Source organism: Melanerpes formicivorus, unplaced genomic scaffold (assembly GCF_026170545.1).
Source record: "Melanerpes formicivorus ecotype bairdi unplaced genomic scaffold, bMelFor1.0.p_v2 SCAF_5, whole genome shotgun sequence".
Taxonomy (NCBI): domain Eukaryota; kingdom Metazoa; phylum Chordata; class Aves; order Piciformes; family Picidae; genus Melanerpes; species Melanerpes formicivorus.
In genome coordinates, this window is record NW_027142357.1 from 11,897,841 (window position 1) to 11,918,690 (window position 20,850).

General features: G+C 42.9%; 1 long non-coding RNA gene across 1 annotated transcript; it reads right to left on the reverse strand.

Annotated features, from left to right (window-relative positions):
• Positions 1-1,916: 1,916 nt before the first annotated feature.
• On the reverse strand, positions 1,917-20,850 carry LOC137440996 (uncharacterized). The gene is made up of 5 exons (XR_010987286.1): positions 20,768-20,850; positions 9,439-9,458; positions 8,708-8,798; positions 3,689-3,787; positions 1,917-2,281 (listed from the first exon to the last, which is right to left on the reverse strand). It is a non-coding gene; the product is annotated as an uncharacterized lncRNA (long non-coding RNA).

Below are 20,850 nucleotides of genomic sequence, written 5' to 3' on the forward strand. Positions count from 1 at the left end.
CCATCAACCAATCCAACCCACCCAAACAGCTAACCCATGGCACCAAGCACCCCATCAAGTCTCCTTCTGAACACCTTCAATGACGGCGACTCCACCACCTCCCCGGGCAGCCCATTCCATAGCGCAATCACTCTTTCTGTATAGAACTTCTTCCTAACATCCAACCTGAACCTCCCCTGGCGCAGCCTGAGACTGTGTCCTCTTGTTCTGGTACTGGGTGCCTGGGAGAAGAGACCATCATCAGCCTGTCTACAACCTCCCTTCAGGTAGTTGTAGAGAGTGATAAGGTCACCCCTGAGTCTCCTCTTCTCCAGGCTAAGCAGCCCCAGCTCCCTCAGCCTCTCCTCATAGGGCTTGTGACAGGACAAGTGATGGTGGTTTTAAACTAAAAGAGGGGAGACTTAGACTTGATATACAGAACAAATATTTTTATGGTGAGGGTGGTGAGACACTGATCCAGGTTGCCTAGAGAGGTGGCAGTGTAGCCCCACCCCAAGAAACATTACAGATCAGGTTGGATGGGGTTCTGAGCAACCTGATCTAGAGCCACAGAATCAATAAGGTTGGAAAAGACCTCAAAGATCATCAAGTCCAACCTGTCACCCAAGACCTCATGACTACTAAAGCATGGCACCAAGTGCCACGTCCAATCCCTTCTTCAACACCTCCAGGGATGGTGACTCCACCACCCTCCTGGGCAGCCCATTCCAACAGCTAACAGCTCTCACTGTGAAGAACTTTCTCCTCACCTCAAGCCTAAACTTCCCCTGGTGCAGCTTGAGTTGCAGATGTGCCTGCTCACTGCAGGGGAGCTGGACTAGATAACCTTTAAAGGTGTCTTCTAACTCAAAACATTCTATGAGTGATAAATAACGCCCTACTTTGCACAGACCTGAGGCAATGTTCGCATAAAACTGAGAGAAGACTTACCTCCCTTTTGTTCTCTGATCCTTTCATTTAACTCCACTGGGGTACCAAAAGCAAAATCCACATTTAGAAATAAGTTAACAAAAACCTAGGTACAGAAGTCAATTACGTCTTGATATAATCAGTAGGAAGAGCAAAGAGATCAGGTAATGCGTAAGTGTTAAGTGACTGAGGTAGCTTACACAGGAAAGAAAAAATGCATATAAATAAACCTGGCTTTTCTCTTTCCTTTCTGTCATGTGCCATTATCTTTAGCTTCAGTGAAAAGGCAATGTAAGAACTACTTGTAAAAGTTAGGAAGGATCAGATTTGGAAACAATGGAGCTCTTGTTTTTTAGTGCAAAGATGGGTCCAACCCGCACCTGAAAGCCATTTTCCCAAACCTTATTTGTGGACTGGCCACACAAGAATGAAAAACTTTGCTGAAAGGCCAGAACAGTTCAACTTTCCTGTAAGAGACATCTTTTGTAGTGTGTCTACAGACAGGCCAGACTTAGATCCAAGTCTGGTGGGTCTAAAATACCTTTGAGGACAATGATGTGCTGTAGCTCAAACACCCATGACTATATGAGCTGTAAAGGCCCCTGGCTCAGTCGTAGATACAAATCTGCAAGAAAAATGAAAACCAGCTACTGGCACAGAACATTTAGTGTTTTTAACACAATCTTTGAGGTTTTTTTCCCTCCAGAACATCACAGTCATGCTCTAATTTCCCTAAATCCCAGCAGGTTATTCTAAGCCTGCAGCAGCTGGCTAAGAAAGAAACATCACCTATGAAGGAAATGCTGGAGGCATCTAGAATGTTGTCCATTTGACCACAGTCCTGTGAAACAGCAGTGGCATTTCAGTAAGACTTCAAAGACTGCATTTATCACAAAGATATCCCTTCAGGAGATTCCTTCTCCAGGGAATATAATCTTTTGCCCCAAATCAGAACCCAGGAAGATGCAGAAGAAGTCAGGGCATCAGCTGGAGTCAGAGCTCCTCACAGCATGCCTCATTTAATACTTTAATATGAACATAAGGTGAAGCACAGCACTTAATTTCATATTTTTAATTGGGGTAGGGTTCCCATCATGCCCCTCTCTCATCTGTTCTCTTTTTTTCCACCTGTCTTTTATTTTTATTTTATTTCTGTCTCTTTATGGCCTTCCTTTCCAGCTGCTTACTATTATCACCTATGATTCTAATCCCTCCTTAACTGCTCACATAATCACCCCTTTATTTGGGAACCTGGATACATACCCTTTGATCCACAGGTTGTCCTTGTATTTCCTGATCTCAATTTGTTCTAGGGCATTCAATGGTTTCCAAGGTCCCAGAGTCCTCATTTGCTTTAGTCTGTTCTTCTTTGCTACAGTATGGGAATGAAGTAAATAATTAATACCAGAGCATGCGTGATTGGCTCACAGATGGGCTGCAGTTTGCATGACCAAGGAGTCATTTGAATTTGCTGAATTCCATTTCCCATGTTATGGATAGGCTGCACCAGCAAGTCTGCTTTACTTGCTGTAAGTCTCCTTACCACTTCAGTTGTGTAAAGATATGGAGCAATCTGAAACTAGCTTCCAAGTACCTTGGTGCACAGTGGTTTGTCCATGTCAGAATGCCCATGAATCACGGTGAAGTATTTTGGTATTAGCAAGGAGTGCTCTGGCTGCATCACCAAGTCTTTCTTTTCCTGTTCCTCTGGCCACACTTGCCCATGACACCAGTCCTGCCCATGGCTGACTCACATGCTTGAGTACACAGCTGTGCTTACCCCACCAGACCTCTTTTGTTCCACCTTCAGACAGGCTAAAGACACGCACTTGGCTTTGTGGCTCAGCCAGAATATTTTGTACTCTCTGTCTCCATGCTTTTTACCCCTTTCTTACCACATCCTGTGTTGTCACCAAAGATGTCAGAGGGCAAGGACTTCTGCTATCTCCCTTTTTGGTCAGATATTTCCACTGTCAAACATTAATTTAGAACATTGCTTTGTTTCATAGATTGTAGCCAAACAGACCACTCTGGCAATCTATCCTGTCCTCATGAATCACACAAACAGGAGGAATTCCCTGAATCAAGCACAACAGTTTACATCTGACTGCAGCATACATCCCAGAAATGCATCAGAGAGAAGACACCACCAGTGGCAAGCAGAGCATTGATTCATCATATATGGTCTCTGAATGTTGTTTGTAAATTACATGCAAATGGAACTGAACTCAGTGAAGAAATAGGTAGTGATATGTGAAATCAAAATATTGCAGTGGATTTAAACTCCTCAAGAGAAAAGACCAAAGAGTGAAAAGACCAGCATGCAGGGAGTATGCTTTGGGCACCAACAGGGTAAGTGATCTTATGCATGTGCCAAGACCTTCCAAACAGATGAAAAACAACTCATTCCAAACTACAGCTCGACAAAGACCGTTTTGCTAAGCATAAATGGAACAGAGGTAAAAAAGACCAATCCCTAAGACACAGCAGGGCTCTACTGATGGTTCCTGTGTCTTCTGCTACTCTAGCTGGCAAGAGGCCACATCACATACATGTTAAAGTTTGCATTTTCATGGTGATGGCTTTTCCTTACAATTGTTTTTGAATCTGTTGTCAAGACCCCTTTCCTTTGCATAATACTCTCCCTCCTAATGTCTCTCCCCATGGATAGCTCACTTAGTGCTGAAGTGCATTAAGCTTAATCTGAAGAATGTGTATTGCTTTCCACAACCAAATGAAGCAATTTTAATACAACAGGAATTGTTAGGATGGGAATTACCTTCCTCACTGCAGAATCAGTGGACTTCTGACAGTCTTCTCCTGAGGTGTTACATCCTTGTGTCTTCACCTTTTGACTAGAACTCTCTCACATCCCAAACTGTCTCCAAAAAGAGGTATTTAGAGTGAGTAAACACCTTCTCTTCTTCAAGGAAAGTCTGTTTTCCACCTGCCTTTCTGTACCCTCTCCCTTTTTATTGCATCTCAGTGGACAGTGGACTCTCACCCTTGTTATAATATGAAAGAATTAGTCAAGGGGACTATTTTTAGGCAACAGGTTGGAGTAGATAGATACCCTCCAATGTGGCCTGAATTTGATCACACCAGATAGCTTAAAAGGAAGCACAGTTAAATAAACACCAGCTGTAATGTAAATAATCATTAAAGACCAAGAAAGTTATGAATTGGGGAACTTGTTTTTCAAAGATTGTCCTAAGTGGAAATCTCCAAACCTTTGAATTTTGCAACATGCATATGTTTTCTTTAAGTAGGGAATTTCTGCTAACATATTGTTAACATTTTTGTATGATTAGGTCAACAGCACAATCATTTGTCCTTCAGATCTGAGACATCAGTTTGAGCTGATTTTATAACCACTTGCTTCAAGTCACCAAATTCTAAAGGAAACCCAACTGCATTTTGACTGCTCTGTGAGTAATCAACTATTTATCCATCTGATTCACTCCCATGTCCAGTCAGCTGAGAAGCCAGAGAGGTACCACAGGAGACTAAGGCTGGGTTCATGATGCATGCCCTTGAATTTATCTTCAAGGAACCATTCCAATGCAATCCATCACTTCAATCCATGTGTGGATCTTAACCACGTCAGCTTGTCTTATTTCCTAACCCACAGATACTTTCAGCAGATCACTATAAATTGAGACCATGTAGGTAGACACCACTGACCCCCAGAGTCCCAGTCTGCAATAAGACAGACCACTAGAAACTACCACTAATAACCTTATCCCTTGCCTGCATCAGGCACAACACAAACATAGATAAACCATAAACAGAGATATGGACAGGTCTCACTGTTATCCTGAAATAAGAATTCAAAGCCCAGGTGGAATTTCCCAGCCAGTAACTTGATTTCCCAGTCTTCTGTGTCTCTCTCTATCTAGGCTGTACTCCCAAGGCTTGCTTACTGCAACCCAAACTTGCTCACAATGTGCTCGTGTTGGACTCTGCAGTGAGGCAGCAGCAATACTATGAATTTCTAGAGTCACAAATTAACAAAGTATTAACTTCATCCTTTAAGAAAAAATATTTTGATTTCTATCATACTGTAACAAATGCAGGTAGGCTCAGTGAGATTCCTGAGAATTTCCAGAGAGGATGCTACAGGTGATGCTAAGGGTTCAGTAGAGTCATGCCTTTGGTTTCAGCAGACATCAGTTACCACTGCATTTCAAAGAAAACTTCCTAAACTTCTCTGCTGTGGAACCAGAGATGATCACAGTCAGCCCTTGGGTGCAGCACCTTCAAAGCCACACACCACCAGGGTGACCTTCACATTCTCATTTTTCATTGTCCTGAACAACCCTGCACACAAAACCTGTGTGCCAACTGTCTGCTTTGCAGACATGCTTCTATTACAGTATCAAAGAGCTGCAAGGGTGGGGGAATTAGGTGCTCAGAAGCTGGAAATGACTTATCCAAACTTATCTGGGCAGCCAGCATTTAGCTCCCTATGCACTCTTTTTGGGAAACATGAGAAATCAGCTTACTAAAGGCTGCATCAAAGCACATGTGCAAGATTACAGTGGCAACTATAAATCTAATGTTTCCTCACACTTGAACACTTCACCTACAAAAAATTAAACAGTTTTCTAGTCTCCTTTGGGGTGAGGGGAGCAAAATTTAATAAGTAAAAGCCACAGTGTGCTAGAAGCTCATATCACCTGCAATGCATGAGCTCCAATTTGCCTCCATTACCAGCACTTATAGTATTTTCTCTCCATAGGACACAAGTACTATCGCCCAGAGGAGGTAGTATGCTGTGTTCTAGGTTGTAAGCCACTCCCATCAGTGAATCCCAGAGGAGACAGAAGTTACCCTACGGGATCAAAGTCAAGGACCTTCCATATTTCTAAATCCACTGTACCTAAAAAAACACACTGTGCATTAGTGAGGGCAGAACCATGTCAATACAGAGCTATTTCTGCAGGCTTCTTTCTGAGCTTGGCAAAGCAGAGGTAGGAAATGGCAGGGGTTGAAGACAACTAACTGATGCTGCACACTACCTAGGGAATTCCTCAAAGCCCAGTGTCATACCTTTGTTATAGGGACAACACTCGCTTCAAAGACTGAGAGATGTTAGCAACTTTGACCCTCCCTCCCATCAACCTGGGAAGACACAGGTCCAAGTAGTTTTATAATGAGTTAATCCAAGACCCATCCTCAAGCTTCTGCCATGACCTTGAACAGCCTCTCAACATCTGCTACACAGATCCAACACCCAATGAGATTATGCAGGAAGAGATCTCTACAACTATCAGACACCTCCATCTGCCTTCCTTCCTTCCATGGAGTCTGTGGTCCTCTACTCAAATTAATTTGCAGCTGTAGTCCCCCAGGGAAAGGTCTCACATTGCAGTACCAGACAGTTAAGTCTAAGAAGGCTGTCCTGGTCATTCTTCTAAGCATTGTTGCCACTAGACAGCCCTTTCTTTGCAGGCAGATTTCTGTCCTTACTCGTGGGCTGGTGCTCCCTATAACAGCCTTTTAAACACCTCCCACCTGCTTCAAGGCCTCTCACACACAACATTCAGTTTAGCAGCTCCAACAGACAGGAAATAATGAAAAGAATCCCTCACTTCTCTTCATTAAAAACCAAACCAAACCAAACCAAACACATGCAGCCCCACAGTGGTTGCCATTTCCAGTTGACCCTTTTTTGTGCTTTCCAATAGCTCCTTCCTCCTCTACTCCAGTTTCCAGAGGTACAGACCCATCTTGCAGGGCATGGTTCTTATTTCCTAGACAGAGTTCATAGTAAAATTCTCTTTCATGGTCTGATTGCTCCAAAGAGTCCCAATTAGATATCCATGGAAGGAGAGATTGGCAGAACTGTTCCCTCCCAAGGAAGCCAGGAGCAGAGCTGAACAGGGAGAGACACTTCTGAGGGTGGTTGGGATTTGATTTTTAAGTGGCTGCAATTGTTTTAAGACAATGCCTTTGGGTTTTTCTCACCTACTCTCCTGTGCCAGGTACACTCCTCTCATTTATTTTCTGCAGAGCCATGGACACCAGGCACCTTCTTACTGCAATTACCAGTGAGCCTGGCTCTGGCTCCCTGTGATCATCATCACCTCCAACTCTATGAGTGTCCATGACCTGATGCACTCAGTGTTTGCTTGCTCACACCCCCACACTAATCTGGTCATAATCCCTTTTCCTCATCATTAACATTTGCTGGGGCAGTGAAATAAAGGTTTCCTAATGCATCTATTCCCAGAGCAGCGCAGTCAGACCCATCCTGAAAACACTGAATAACTACTTCCAACCTTGATACCTCATTCTCCAGAGACACATAATGTTCTGCATGAAAAGTATTTCTATGCAGAGAAGCCTGTGGGCAGCAGAAGACCAATTGATCTTTGGCAGAAAAACACTCATGACACTCCTTTGACTGGGGCATTCCTAAGTGAGATGGTGACAGATATTTTGGCTAGGAGGGAGCCAGACCTGTTATCGCATTGTATGGAAATGAATTGTTACGGTCACTCCTACTTTGAGTAAGGAGAGGACAACTCAATCATGGCAGGGAGGGGGAAGTGCCATGAAATAGCTCAAACCTCCACGAGATGCAAGGTGCAAGGATTCAGGTATGTCTGGCCTGGCAGACCATTTCAGCAGGTCCTTGGCTTTCCCAGGTCCCTGCTTCTGTTAGAAATACCATGTGTTGACTCCCCATGGTCATTGTTCTCAGGTGACCCTAGGTGGCATTCTTTGAGAATAAAGGACATTTCAGCTGTTCTTGGGTGTATTATATAGACACAAGGAAACAGGTCGAGGCTAGGGATGAGTTTACACCCTGTCATGGGGTGGGTGAGAGTTGGCATCTCCCCACCACACTGAGGTACAGAGAGATGAGTGTATAAATATTCTGAATCCTCTAGGAGTGTCTATTCCCAGCCCCTTGACCTCAAGAAGCTCATACAAGTCTCTGTCCAAACTGGCTCCATATCTCAAATGAACCACTCTTCTTGTGCATAATCCTTGCCAATTGAAACACTTCAGACTTTACACAGGGAACAAAACCAGGGCTATAAAGGAAATAGCCAAGCACACCAAAGTGCACTAGAGGGAGAGAGATGAATGTCAATACCACCTCACCTTCCATTGCCTAAGACACCTACACTCCTTTTCTCCCTCATACAGCAATTACAATAAAGCGTGGAAGCCCAAGGCAAATAATTGCCCAATTTGCAATTATTTTATGTGAAATTTGGGCACCTCCCTCCTCAGCCTCCTTTGAACATTCACCCTTGCACCTGGCCCCTGGCCCCGGGGAGTGCCGAAGTAGTTACGTTATCCTGTGAGACTACCAGCTGCCTCTGGTTCCTTCCTGCTCTGTCTCTCCTCTCCCCTCTCACCCTTCACTGCAGCCTGCCACAGCTCTCCATTGTAGGTGAGAGGCCATGTGAACAACGGGGAGTAAGCTTGGGAGAATTATTTTTAAACCCATTAAGGGAGTCACCTAGAGTTTTATGGTGCTCTGGTTTTAAAGCTCACAAGAGCCTGCATTTGATGTGGAATATACAGCCTGCAGGCATCGTTTCACAGAGGGTTCACCTTTTACCCCACGCTGCCATGCCAGTTGCCAGTTATCTCGTTTTGCTTTGATGTCTCCCACACTAGCACTGACAACGCTTGTGGAGGAAATCTCGAGAGATACTCCATTATGAAAACAAGACCCAGAGATACAGCTGATGTCTCCAGATCATAAACATCTTAAGGCAAACAGGGACATTTTCCAGCTTCAAGGGCTCTTCGGCTTTTCTACTTTTCAACTCACCAGTTTCATCCGGGAGCAATTTGCAGCAGTACTAATTGTACGTTTTCCTTTAGCTGTGCAAAGTTATAGGCCAATTATTTCTCTTCCAGCCCTGTGAATTGATGAAAAAAGTATGACAGAAGAAGCCAAATCTCTTTGACCAAGCAACAAATCAGCATCGTTCCTTAAAGTCAATGAGAAAAAACCCAACCCAAAAAAAACCCAGAAAATCAAAATATAGGCAAGGAAGTACAGGGTAGAAGCAGTTTTATGCATCCATTGGTTTCAGTGGGAAAAGAATCTGATGCCAAACACTTCTGGAGATGAAGTGGTGCAAGGGGGACTTTGCAGCAAAGCTACATATGCATTCTCTTGTTATGAAAAGCATGGAGTAACTGCATGCAAACTGTCTTTCAGAGAAACATGGCAACTTGTTCACCTCTCTGAAACCTCTTGTTTCAGAGGTAATTGTGTCTGCTGCCTTTCTAACCCCAAAATGTTGATATCCTCATATTTTAACCTCCAATTTATAAAATGCATTTCTTCTGAAGTGCAGTAACAGAAGTTTGAAAATTCTCTGAATCTTAGGATTCTTTGGGATGCAAAAGGCTGTCCCAGCTTCACAAAAGAACCCACGTGTAAAATGCAGGTGTACTGGCACAATTAGCTAGGATATCCACCTCATTTCCAAGCTTTAAGTTTGAGAAAGACAGTTCTGGGCTTCTGCACAAACTGGGAAAGCAACTCCTTACCTTGAGCGAGAAATCCAGGTCTGCTTTAAGAGAAAAATCAGAATTTTGGTCATTACAGTTAAGGGATGGAGAAGGGAGAGATAAATATTGTGAATGTCTTATAGATCCACCATAAAGTTTGCAAACTGGTGTCTCCCAAATCTGTTTCCTATTACACTAAATGTTCTGAACTACTCTGATTTGCAGCCAAAGCCAGTCTAATGGACTTTTATGACTGGCACAGAAATATGGTCCAGATTGTCCTAAGGTCACCCAGAGCATGGTTTTTGCAAGGTTAGCTGATCTAGAAACTAAGGAAAACATATGGTATATGCTGCCATACATACACCAGCCTCTTTACCACATTGCCCCCAGACATTCCTGACTCCCACAATTACCTAAGAAACAGAAAACAACTACATGCAAGCCCCATTTTCACTGTAGACACAGGCTACTTACTGGAGAGCAATCCCATTGTAAGCAAACGGCTTGTGTTTATAGTGACAGGCAAAAAAACTGCCCACAGCAGTGCTAAAGAAGACTGACAACACAGTATAATACAGGTATTGTGACAAATATTAATAGATTTATTAATTTATATAGCATATAACAAACAAAACCCCAACAACTTTTCCACTCCCCAGACAGACACACTTTTACTACAGCCTCTGGTGTATTAATAACTTCATTGTTAATAAGTCTTTCCCTAGACAAGAACAATTTCAAAGACCAAGGATTACCATCAAATTCTTCAAGATTTTCCTTATAGAGTAAAACAATTTGACCACAAGATCTTTCTAAAGCCGCTCACTTATGATAGGGCAACCCATCCTATTTCCACTGAACTCAAAGTCACTGATGGTTTCTAAGCTCAAATATACAAAGATATCAGGCTCCTTGTCTCATAAAAGAGGCTTCTTGTATCCCAGGGATTCTGTCACCTTGTCCTTCCCAAGGAAGACAGACATACATCTTCTGCACTGGTGTCATGTTTATAGTGCACCTGATGTAGGTACGCTCTAACATCAGAGAAAAAGGAGGAGCAGCCAGCGCTAATAAAGCTGTATAAAGATCTAACAACACAGAGGATGCTCTCAAAAGGACAAGGTTGAAATTCATGTGCTATAAGCAAAGAGCACCATGAAAAGAAGAACAGCCAAGACAACTTCAGCCCTTGGCCAGGGGCAGGTTTGTTGTTCAGACCTCTGAAATGTAATACTTGTGTCACAGCACCATCATGACATGGCTTCTTGCTGCGATGCTCTATTGGTTATTAATTGGGCACCAGTAGAAGGGAGACCAAAACGTCTCTTGGAGGTCAAGGGAAAAGAAAGTATCCATCCTCCCCCTCCAATATTCCCACCTGGAGAGCCTCTCCAGTTAAGAGATCAGTTTCTCTATCTACATTAGTACAACCCTGTTGAATCCAGTGATTCTATGTCAATGTACATCTTATGCCCTGGCAATTCATTGGCATTTCCATTAAGATCACAAATCAGTTGCTTCTCTGTTGTGGTGACTCACTACACAAAGAGCAGCCAGCAAGGTTCGGAGAAATGATTTGGAGGTGAAAAGCTCCTGAACCTATTTTGAAAACTGCAGCCCTAAACCACACCATCTGAGATACAATATTTACATGCATCTTATAGGTCACAATAAAAGCAAGTAGGCCAAAGACCTATCAGCTCTTTTATGTGTACTTGGCAAGGTTACAAGACAACAATTCATTTCCCTAGGACCTTTTACTTTTCTATGAATTCCAAGAGCCACATTTAAAAGGGAATTGGCAGATGCAGTTTTTTATTGTAAGGAAATTTGTTTTGCTTCAGCAACAGACAAACATCTTCAGTCATAAACAGTGAAAGGGAGGATAGATTTCCACCAAAGTCAGCTTTCATAGGCTAGTGGTATCTTCATCCAGAAAGAAAAGTTGGATTGCATTGTGAACTATAAAGAAGTTCTGCAGAATGCTGAATAACGATTTTTGTCCGGAAATCAGAAAGTGCAGGCACTTTTGGAAGCCTATGGAATGTGCTACGAGTTGTAATCCTCCCAGCAGAACCTCAAAAGCCTTGGCTTGTTCTGCTCTTTTAAATTCAGAACTTGACAGCTATTTAACCAGAACCACAAGTGTTAGAGGTGGAAAAGGCCTAGGGATTATCTAATCTATTCCATAACTTGAGCAGAGAACAGCAATACTAAAACTGTGCTGTAAAAGCAATATGAAAATGCCTGCAGAAGAAAGAATCAGCAAACCTGGGGCTGGAAGTCCAAGGATGCACATTCCCCTTGTCGTGCAAGTCATTAATTGATTATTTCTTTTTGTTTTAGATTGAGTAGCTGCTGTGCTGTTGCTCTTGACCAGAAGGAGGATGGCGTTGTAATCTGCTGCTTCGAGGCTGCCAATGAATGCCCACACATGAAGAATGAATCTTTCCAAGTGGCATTAACTCACTCAGCAGGTTCCCAGCTGGGGGAAAAAGGCAATGGCATTCATCCACTACTAAAACACGCATCTTTTATACTTTTATAGCAATGTTGCTTTGAGTCTTAAGAAAGAAACTCTCTATAAATCACATCATAAAATATACCCAGACTGATGGTTTACAGGAAAGCTCAGCAGTGTCAAGTTTTTGGTGTTTTCGTTTGGGGTGTGGGTTTTTTGTTTTTTTTTTTATTTGGTTTGTTTGTTTGTTTTTTGGCTGGGTGGTGGTTTGTTGGGTTTTATTTTGGGGGTGGGGGTGCATTTTTGTTTTTCGATAATCCATCTTATAAAAAGCATTTTTCTTTTGACGATGGAGGTAGGACAGTTTATGATGTGTGGATTAAAAGCCTTGCTCACACTTTAAGTATTTGAAGGTCTGTCAGACACTGGCAATTGAATTCCACCATCACACCCTCCTTGTTTGTTAGTATTAATATTTCTTCTTTGCAGGTCTGCTGTAAAATGGATTGTGGTTTGCTGAACTTTTCACCCTGCTTCTTCAGCAAGGTTGGGAGCTTGCAATGGGACAGCACAGTGAAGTTAGTTGTGTACTGGTTAAGAAAAGAAGGTGATCTAGGTCTTGACCCGTAACTTTCTCAGTTTTCTGAGTGATGCCCTAAAGATGACAGTCTCTTTCTCTGGGAGGACAGAGAGCAGAAGGGTTGGATAGCAGAGGAAGGAAAAGTCAGTAAGGCCAACCCTGACAGATTCTAATGCTGTAAGGGAATAAGACAGAGAAAATTGCTCCTCTTTAAGGACAGTGCCCCTCCCTCAAGCTTACATAAAGACCTCTTCAGAAGAATCATGCTGGGACCAGAGCCAAGGAAGGCTATGAAATGAGATAATAGCAACAGGAAGCAGAATGAGATCAAGCAAAGATTCACATACAATTGGAAATACGTTCAACTCCTAGCTGCCTTCAGCAACAGGTCACAGCAACTGCTGGTCACGGAAAGACCATGCCACTCTATGTTGCTACCAGCTTAGAGAGTCTTCCTAGCATCTTCCTTCTCAAATACACAAGCAAACATAACAATAAAATATCATCTCTTGTTTGATCTTTTAAAGTCCTCAGTGGCCTGAGGCAGAATTTTTTCTTTGAGGTAGGATCTCCTGTGCTCACAGCTGACCTTGATGCTGGAGGCAGTAATACCTTCATCTGCACAGCACTCTTCACACCCACCAGAGTGATGTGATTGTTAGAGCGAGAGCAGAAGTCTGCCTTTTGGCACCTGATGCATTTAACTCAAAATGGTCCCACTCATGAGATCCAGGTTAAAATCCAAGCAAGAAAATTTGTTTCTTGCCTTTATTACAATTCTCTGATGGAAATTATGGTACCTCAACACTACATTGGTGGTTGGACTAGATAACCTTTTGAGGTCCCTTCCAACCCTGACCATTCAATGACTCTATGATCCCTGGAAGCCTCTTAAGGCAGAATCAAACTTGTTTTCTGAGATGCTCTGATCTTTAGAGGGGGAGTGAAGTTTTTCTTTTAAAGCAGATTTTAGATATAGTGAAACATGCTACTCAGGTGTAAGAGGGGGGCTTAGTTAAGATCATACATTGTAGCAAAAACTCAGCCATCACTGGAGCCCGCAGTAGCACTGAAGCAGCCTGAAATGTGGATGTGGAGGCTTTGGGTTTAACATCTGCTTAGTGCACACAGTGAACCAAGACTTTAATGTAGATAAAATCTGCAAGCAGATGGGTTACCCCTTCTGGAAGATTCAGCGGTCCTTCTTCTGGCCTCAGCTTTGCATGTCACTGTCCTTATCGAAAGGAGTAATGACACATTCCCAGATGGAATGCAGACTGTGTTGGCATCCAGCAGCCTCAATGCTTTTCTGAACTCTCCACACCCCTCCACTTTGCAAGGCTATGCTGGGAAGATCAGGAGCAGATTTCTCCTGAGATTTCTGGCACTTCTCCTTCTAACCATGGCCAGCAAATCCAAGATAAATGCCTCTCTTATGTTTTGGCACTTCTAGTGTTGGCAGGAGGAAGCAGGGAGGAAAACAAACCTGAGGCTCCCAGAAACTCCATAAACAAACAAATGGTTTTTTTCAATGTGGTTCTGAAGAAAGCCAGAGATCTGGGGAGCAGAAGGAGGAGGGTTGATTATAGCCTTAGCATTGGTAAGTATTTCTCCCAAAGACAGGGCAAAATGAGCCTGGACCTCTCCTTCACATTGGATGATCACAACATCCAGCTTAGCAAGGTACTCAAACTGTGTGGAAGAGATCCCTTGCAGAGGGCACTAGAAGTATCTGAGGACATTAGACAGTGCTGGCATGTTGAGGAAACATGCTGCTTTGGCCACAAGAAGTATAGATAGGCCTGGGTACCTGACAGTAGATTAGACAAGTGTTTTTTCCTATTAAATCATGGATGAAAATGGAGCAACTTCTGGCATCTTTTTATGTATTGTCATGGAATCACAGACTGATTTAGTTTGGGAAAGATCTTTAAGATCATGAAGTCAAACCATTAAGGCAACACTGCCAAATCCACTAGTAAACAATGTCTCTAAATGCCACATCTGCATGCCCTTTAAATACCTCCAGGGATGGTGACTTCACCACTGTCCTGGGAAGTCCATTCCAGAGCTTGATGACCCTTTTGGTAAATAATTTTTTCCTACTGACCAACCTAAAGCTCCCCTGGCACAAATTGAGGCCATTTCCTCTTGTTATGTCACTTGAGGTGGTCCAGGCAATGGCTACTCTTCCATGAATATGTTAATTGTGTCCCTGAGTTGAGTGGGTAGCACAAAAAGTATCCATGCTGCTTCATGGTTCACTCAACCTATAAGACAGAGCAGATTCAACTCAGAAGTAGGTGAGGGCCAACTGTGGGAGACCATTTGACTGCTGGTAAGGCAGGAAAAGCAGATAAGAGGAAACCTTTCTTTGTGAGAGCCCCAGTGTCTGTAGAGAATGATGTTTTTCCAGCTAGAAACTCTAGGCAGACCTGCAAGCTACTAGATGGAAGAAATTGATTAATAGTTTCCTTCTCTCCTTCCTCCTAAGACCTGCTGGGATTGTTGCTATTGTAGGAACATCCTCACTGCTCTTATCTAGACTTCTGTCACTTTGAAACTGCCCTTATAGCATATTCTTCTGGGGACCATAGCTTGATTTTGTTCAGGATTATCCTCCTTAGGCAGCACAATCTGGTTTTAATCACAAATTAATTAATGCCATGCTCACATGCTGCACAGCATTTGCAAATTGTATTGATGAGCACCTGCTGGCCTTAATCCTAATCCTATCCCTGTTGATAGTAACATTTTCCTTCAACTCAAGCCCAATTGAACTAATTCACCATCACATACTGCCCATGCTTAAGTACTTGAGCTTAAATACATCAAATTTCTTTTCTCCCTGGATATGGTTGTACCTAATAAAACCAGTTGTTAAAAGATGAAAAGATGATTTGTTTGCCACATTGATTTAAGTAAGAGTAAGATCAGGCAATCACAATTTCAAAGACATTGGTTTAGTAAAATGCTGCCTCCTAGCCAAGTGTGTTGTTTGGCTGTGGAGTCATTACCAGACAGATGTGATCTGGAAAGAATCCAGTTGGTCAGATAACAAGAGCTCAGTCCTTAATCCCATCATTAATGAATGAGTAAATCACAAATGAGTCATTTCTACCTCTCTGGCCTAGTTTCCCTACTAATAAAAATTAATAACCTTTTTTTTTTATTTTTTTTTTTTTTTTTAATGTATCTACTTTGTCCTGATGTTCTGCAGACCAATTAATGAGGTGGTTTTCTGTGAAACAATTCAAAAGGATGTGGGTCCTGGGAACAGTCTTCAGGAGATGCTGCTGAAGAAGTGCATATTGTCAGGGGTGACACAGCAGAGAGGCCAGAGATTCAATTTATTGCTCTGCAGCCTCAAGCTGCATTATATTGCCATCTCCCACCCATTATTTTTCCCTTTATGCACTGATTTTATCAAAAACAACTAGAGATTCCTCAGAAAGGCAACTCTTGCAACGTAATGAAAAGTTCTATTTAATAACTCATGCAAGGGCTATTCTTTCCCTTGTAACCTCCACAAAGTACAACGCACGGCTTGCTGCGCCATAACTTAGGCATGCATGTTCCAGGGAATGGAGGCATAGATTTCTGTGTACGTATATATTTGCTTTCACATTGGCTTCTTTCTGCTCTGACTCCAGCGCAACAGCTCAACTGCTCTTGGAAGCAGTTCACACAACAGCACAAGGGGAATATTGCAAACTTCCGCAAGAGCTTCGCACGACTGATGGGGCTTGCCATAGGAAGTAAAAAGCACACATGTACCCAGCTTTCTGAAGGTTTGACTGTGTTTTATGAGCCACAAGACCAAATCCTGGTATAAATTAACATTTTCCATTCCCAGATGTTTGTTCTGACTTGTTATGACACCTCTTACCTAGTTTCAGGCTGACCTTGCACTGGGCTTGAGACTGTTCACGAGTTTTTTAGTCATTGTTAAGAACAAGGAAAAAGAAACAAACATCTGGTTAGCAGAGCTGCCAAGTGCACATTCCTTCATTGTTTTTCAACCTTGCAATTCCTTTGTTTTCAGTCTGAAATTCCATCTGATAAATGCACAGAGGGCCAAGGGGCACCGATTAGATGCAATTCTGGTCCTGACCCATGCCACTGCTCAACCAACATTGCCACTGCTGACATCCACAGATCCCTGAACCAGGAGCAAAGCCGTAGTGGATCTGTCTCAACAATGTTTACACACAGGGGCCTGATCCCACACCCACTGAGGGCAATAGAAGCTTTTCCATCTACTTCAATGGGAGCAGGATGGGAATTTAAGGTTGTTACTCACTGAAACAGTGTTCAAATTCATCTTCTGCCAAGATGTGGCCTTCTCAATTTCTATAGCTGTAGTGTACCTTTTTAAAATTGCAAACAACAACTTTACTGAGTCTTGGCCCACAGCACTGAACAGACCACATGGAGTTGTTCCAACAAAGGCTTGTGAAATATCAAACACAAGAGGGGCCACATGACAACAGCTTCACCTTCTTTACCTTGGCTGCACAAGATTCAGCCTGCTGCATCTCTGTGTGAGTGTGTCCTACTGGATCACAACTGCTCAGACCTGCATGAAGCTAATTCTGGGTCAATCCTCCCCAGCTATGGGGGCTACTGTAAAGCAGCTAAGTTAAGAAGTCACCTTAGATTTCATCTGTTAATAGAAAGACCTCCCCAGAAGTTGACTCAGATCTTGGGTAGGCTCTACCACTTTCCAAAGGCCTGTCAGTTGCAGGAATGTGCTAAAGAGAAGTTAATTTTTTAGTTGAATCCAAGAAACAAGGACTGAGAGCTCGGCATGAAAAGCATCTTCCAATCCCTTCAGAGAGGTACCCCAGGGAAAAGGTAAGGCGCAAATGGACCACTATATTCTCACTCAACGGGATGTCTTAGTGAGGCATCGCGTTAGCTGTTGCTTGGAATACCAGGCATCTGAGTCTTTTAAAAGCTTCCCTCTGTTTTTTATTTACGTGTGAGTGAGTCTGTGTCCCTAAAAACCAGATTTAAAGATCATTAATCCGAGACAAGAAAGCGCCAGACTTACGCAACGCTGCCCCACCCAGTTGTCAATCCTCACCGACCCCTACGCAACAACTGACGCTGTGAAGCAGGACTGGGCTGGAAAGCTTCTCTTTCCCGTCAGAGATGCCAAATCTGCGGTGCGTGTGGCTTGATGATCCAAACTGACGCTGGCCATGAGAACAATTCCATTTCCTCCCCGCTGGTCATTTCCATAAATGCCAAGATTTGGGCAACACAATGTACGGCATTTCCAGCAAACCGCTCAGTGATCTCATTTGCATTGCCAGTTGTTTTATTTTGAACTGCTTTTCCTTTCAGCCATACACTTTAGATTAAAAAATAATAATCATGCAATCTCTCAGGAAGTTGGGCTTTCAAAATCAGGACACAAAAACGCATGGTCCAGTGGAGATTTGAGCAGGCAGACTTTACAACCCTGCAGCTGCTTGCTGGATACCCTTTTTCATTAAGATTACTTTCAGGTTCTGGCCCCTGCTGTCCAATCTCCATCACAAGTCCCTTTTTTTTTTTACCTAATGCCTTTCAAAGGGTTCCCTCAATTCAAGGGAACAGCAATCTCAACAGCCAGTTATTAATTTTACTTGCAAATGTAGAGCCCTCATTGAGCTTCAATTCTAATTTGAAGTGATTTCTGAGTGAGGAAATTACTGCCCTAAGAGCTATTGGTTGCCCAGGAGACCTGAATCTTATCAGCGAAGTTGCTTCAGATACCTTCCAATCTCATATCTCAGAAGAAAAGCAATTTGAGGTGAGCTTGACAATGTAAATACAAAAGGACATTGTTATAGTGTACCTGCCCTGGAATTTCATGAGAGAGCAATGTCCTTTTATCATCTGGAGGGGGGAGCAATGCTGCTCACATCCAGAAATAAGGCAATATTTGTATCAAGAATCTGGATGAGTATGACAGAGACCACTGGGAAGTTCATCTTTGTGGAAGAAAAATTAGAAAACAGGAAAGTTTTAACATTAGTTCCATCTACTGAGTCCTACCAGTTCAGAGTGTCTTAAGAGCCTCTGCAAACCAGCAAAAAACACCCATAAAATCTTTAATAAAGAAAACTTTTTGAAAAGTCAGCTTGACCAGGTCTTCTCCAAACATTCAAACTTTGGAAATTCTTCCTCTGTGTTGCACAGATGCTCTCTCACTGACCCATAACTTCATTTAACTCTCCTCGAGAGGAAGGAAGAATCCCTGTTAAAATTATTAGCTTTCACAAAGAATATTTTCTTTGAGGAAAGGGCCAGCACACGTGCTTTGCTCTCTTAAATGACTGCCATGAACAAACTCTGTGCTTCTGCAGCTAGAAGATATTTCTTAACAAAGACAAACATGTAGTTCTGTGTAATACTCTATTCTTTCCTTTTGCCCTTTCCATGGAGATGGCACAGTGCTCAGCATATAGACCTCCCTTGGTTTTTGTGCTGTATATCACAGCTATTTTGGATGCTTAGTATGCCTTGGTCTGGGCTCACATCCCACTTCTCTCAAAATGTCTTTGCTTCTGCAAGATTTGGTTCCATAGGTGCAAAGCATCAGGTATTCAGTGGGCAGCAAAGTTTTTCAACAGATTTGGCGATGTCCCTGCTGACTGCAGAGAGGTGGGACTAGATGACCTTTGGATGTCCCTTCCAGCCTGGACCATGCTATGATTTAAACTCCCTTTTGCTCTGCTTCCTGCCCATCCCTGAATCACAGCCCAGGGAGATTTACTGGGATCCCACCACAGCCTTGTAAGACAACAACTGTCCTAGCTTTTAGAAAGGAAATATCAAACCTGAATGACTTTGCACAATGTATAATCGAACACAGTTGTGCTCCTAGTCAATGAGGAAGACATTTGAACCATCCTCCTAGCATCCCTCCAGGTCCCTTTGTGCCTATACTCTGCCTACAGTGATCTCGTTTGGCTTTTTGGTCATGTTTTCTGCATGTAGTTGGAGGAGTTTCCCCCTCATGGAGGTTTGCTAAACATAAGGATTGCAAAAAGTGCAAGAATATTAAGAGCAGTTGACAGAAGAGTCCTCAGGGGGACACAAAGGCTCCTGGCTTACCATTCAGTGTACAGACCCTTAGGATAACACATATCATCTTATTGTTATAATTATTATTACTTTCATTAAAGTAGAGGAGATGAGAGACCCATATGAGGAGGAAAGCCTGAGATCACACATACCTTTTTTATGACACCCAGTACAAACTGCAATCTAAGCCAAAGCACCCAGACAGATCTCGTCAAATCCAGCAGTAGTAGTGAAAAGAGACCTACAAATTATGTGATTATGTGATCAAATGCCAGATTATGAGGTGTCATGGCCTCAGACACAGGGGACATCAAAGCTACTCGCACCTATGGCTCCTGCAGAGCTGCCGCATCTTGGTCCACGCTCAGTTTGCTGTTTCAGAGCACCCAGCAGGTGCTGTCTATTCTGAAGAAGTTTCCTGTTTTTTTTTTTTTTTTTTGGTACAAGACCAGATCAAAACCCACATCAACTCTTCATTTCCCCACAGAGAGGGGGAAATGAAAGATATTTTTCCTATGAGATGCAATACTTTGACACCATGAACATAGTCAATTCAAATATTTCACCCCAAGACTGACTAAATTCTCACCTGGGATATCTATTCTGCCAAATAAACCCCATGGCTGCTGAAGTGAGATCATGAAGATAGAGGCTGCACACCAAAATCTGCCCTGGTTTGTTCCTACTGCTAGATTTTGTAAGAATGCAGGTTTGAGAGCAGTGTCTCATGACTTCTTCTGGCAGATCAAAGAGAGCAGATCTTTGGCAGCAAGAGGACTCAGGGTAAGCAAACTGAACGTTTGCTTATGGCTGAAGCAGGCACAGCAAAACCATAATCTGTCATATCATGAGGAAGACACAGCGTTTCTCAGACTGCTACCTTAGTGAGGCCAGTGAGCACTTATCAAGTTTGTGACTTGACCCAGGCAACACAGGTAGAGTGTTTCTGTTTCCTTGTGTAGCCACACGTTAGCTGAGATGATCTTATATATTTGCATTACAACTTCCCATTCACTTCAGACCAAAAAAATCAGTATAAACCACAGGTTCCCCAAATAAGAGGATATTTGTTCATTCACACAGTGGTCATTACAGACATCACAAACCTTAGCCTTCTTTCTGCTTCCCAATGATACTCAAGTACAACCACCCCCAAAGCAGCTGTTTCTCCATCTTTGTAACACTCCTCACTCTAACATGATCTTGGCAGCACCACATGGGGAAGTCACATGCATGCAACTGACCTTGAGCAAGGCACTGTCGCCTCCAGTGCTGCATCCATCCAACATTGTTCAGCTCTGGGATGAAACATCTCAGAATCTGCAAT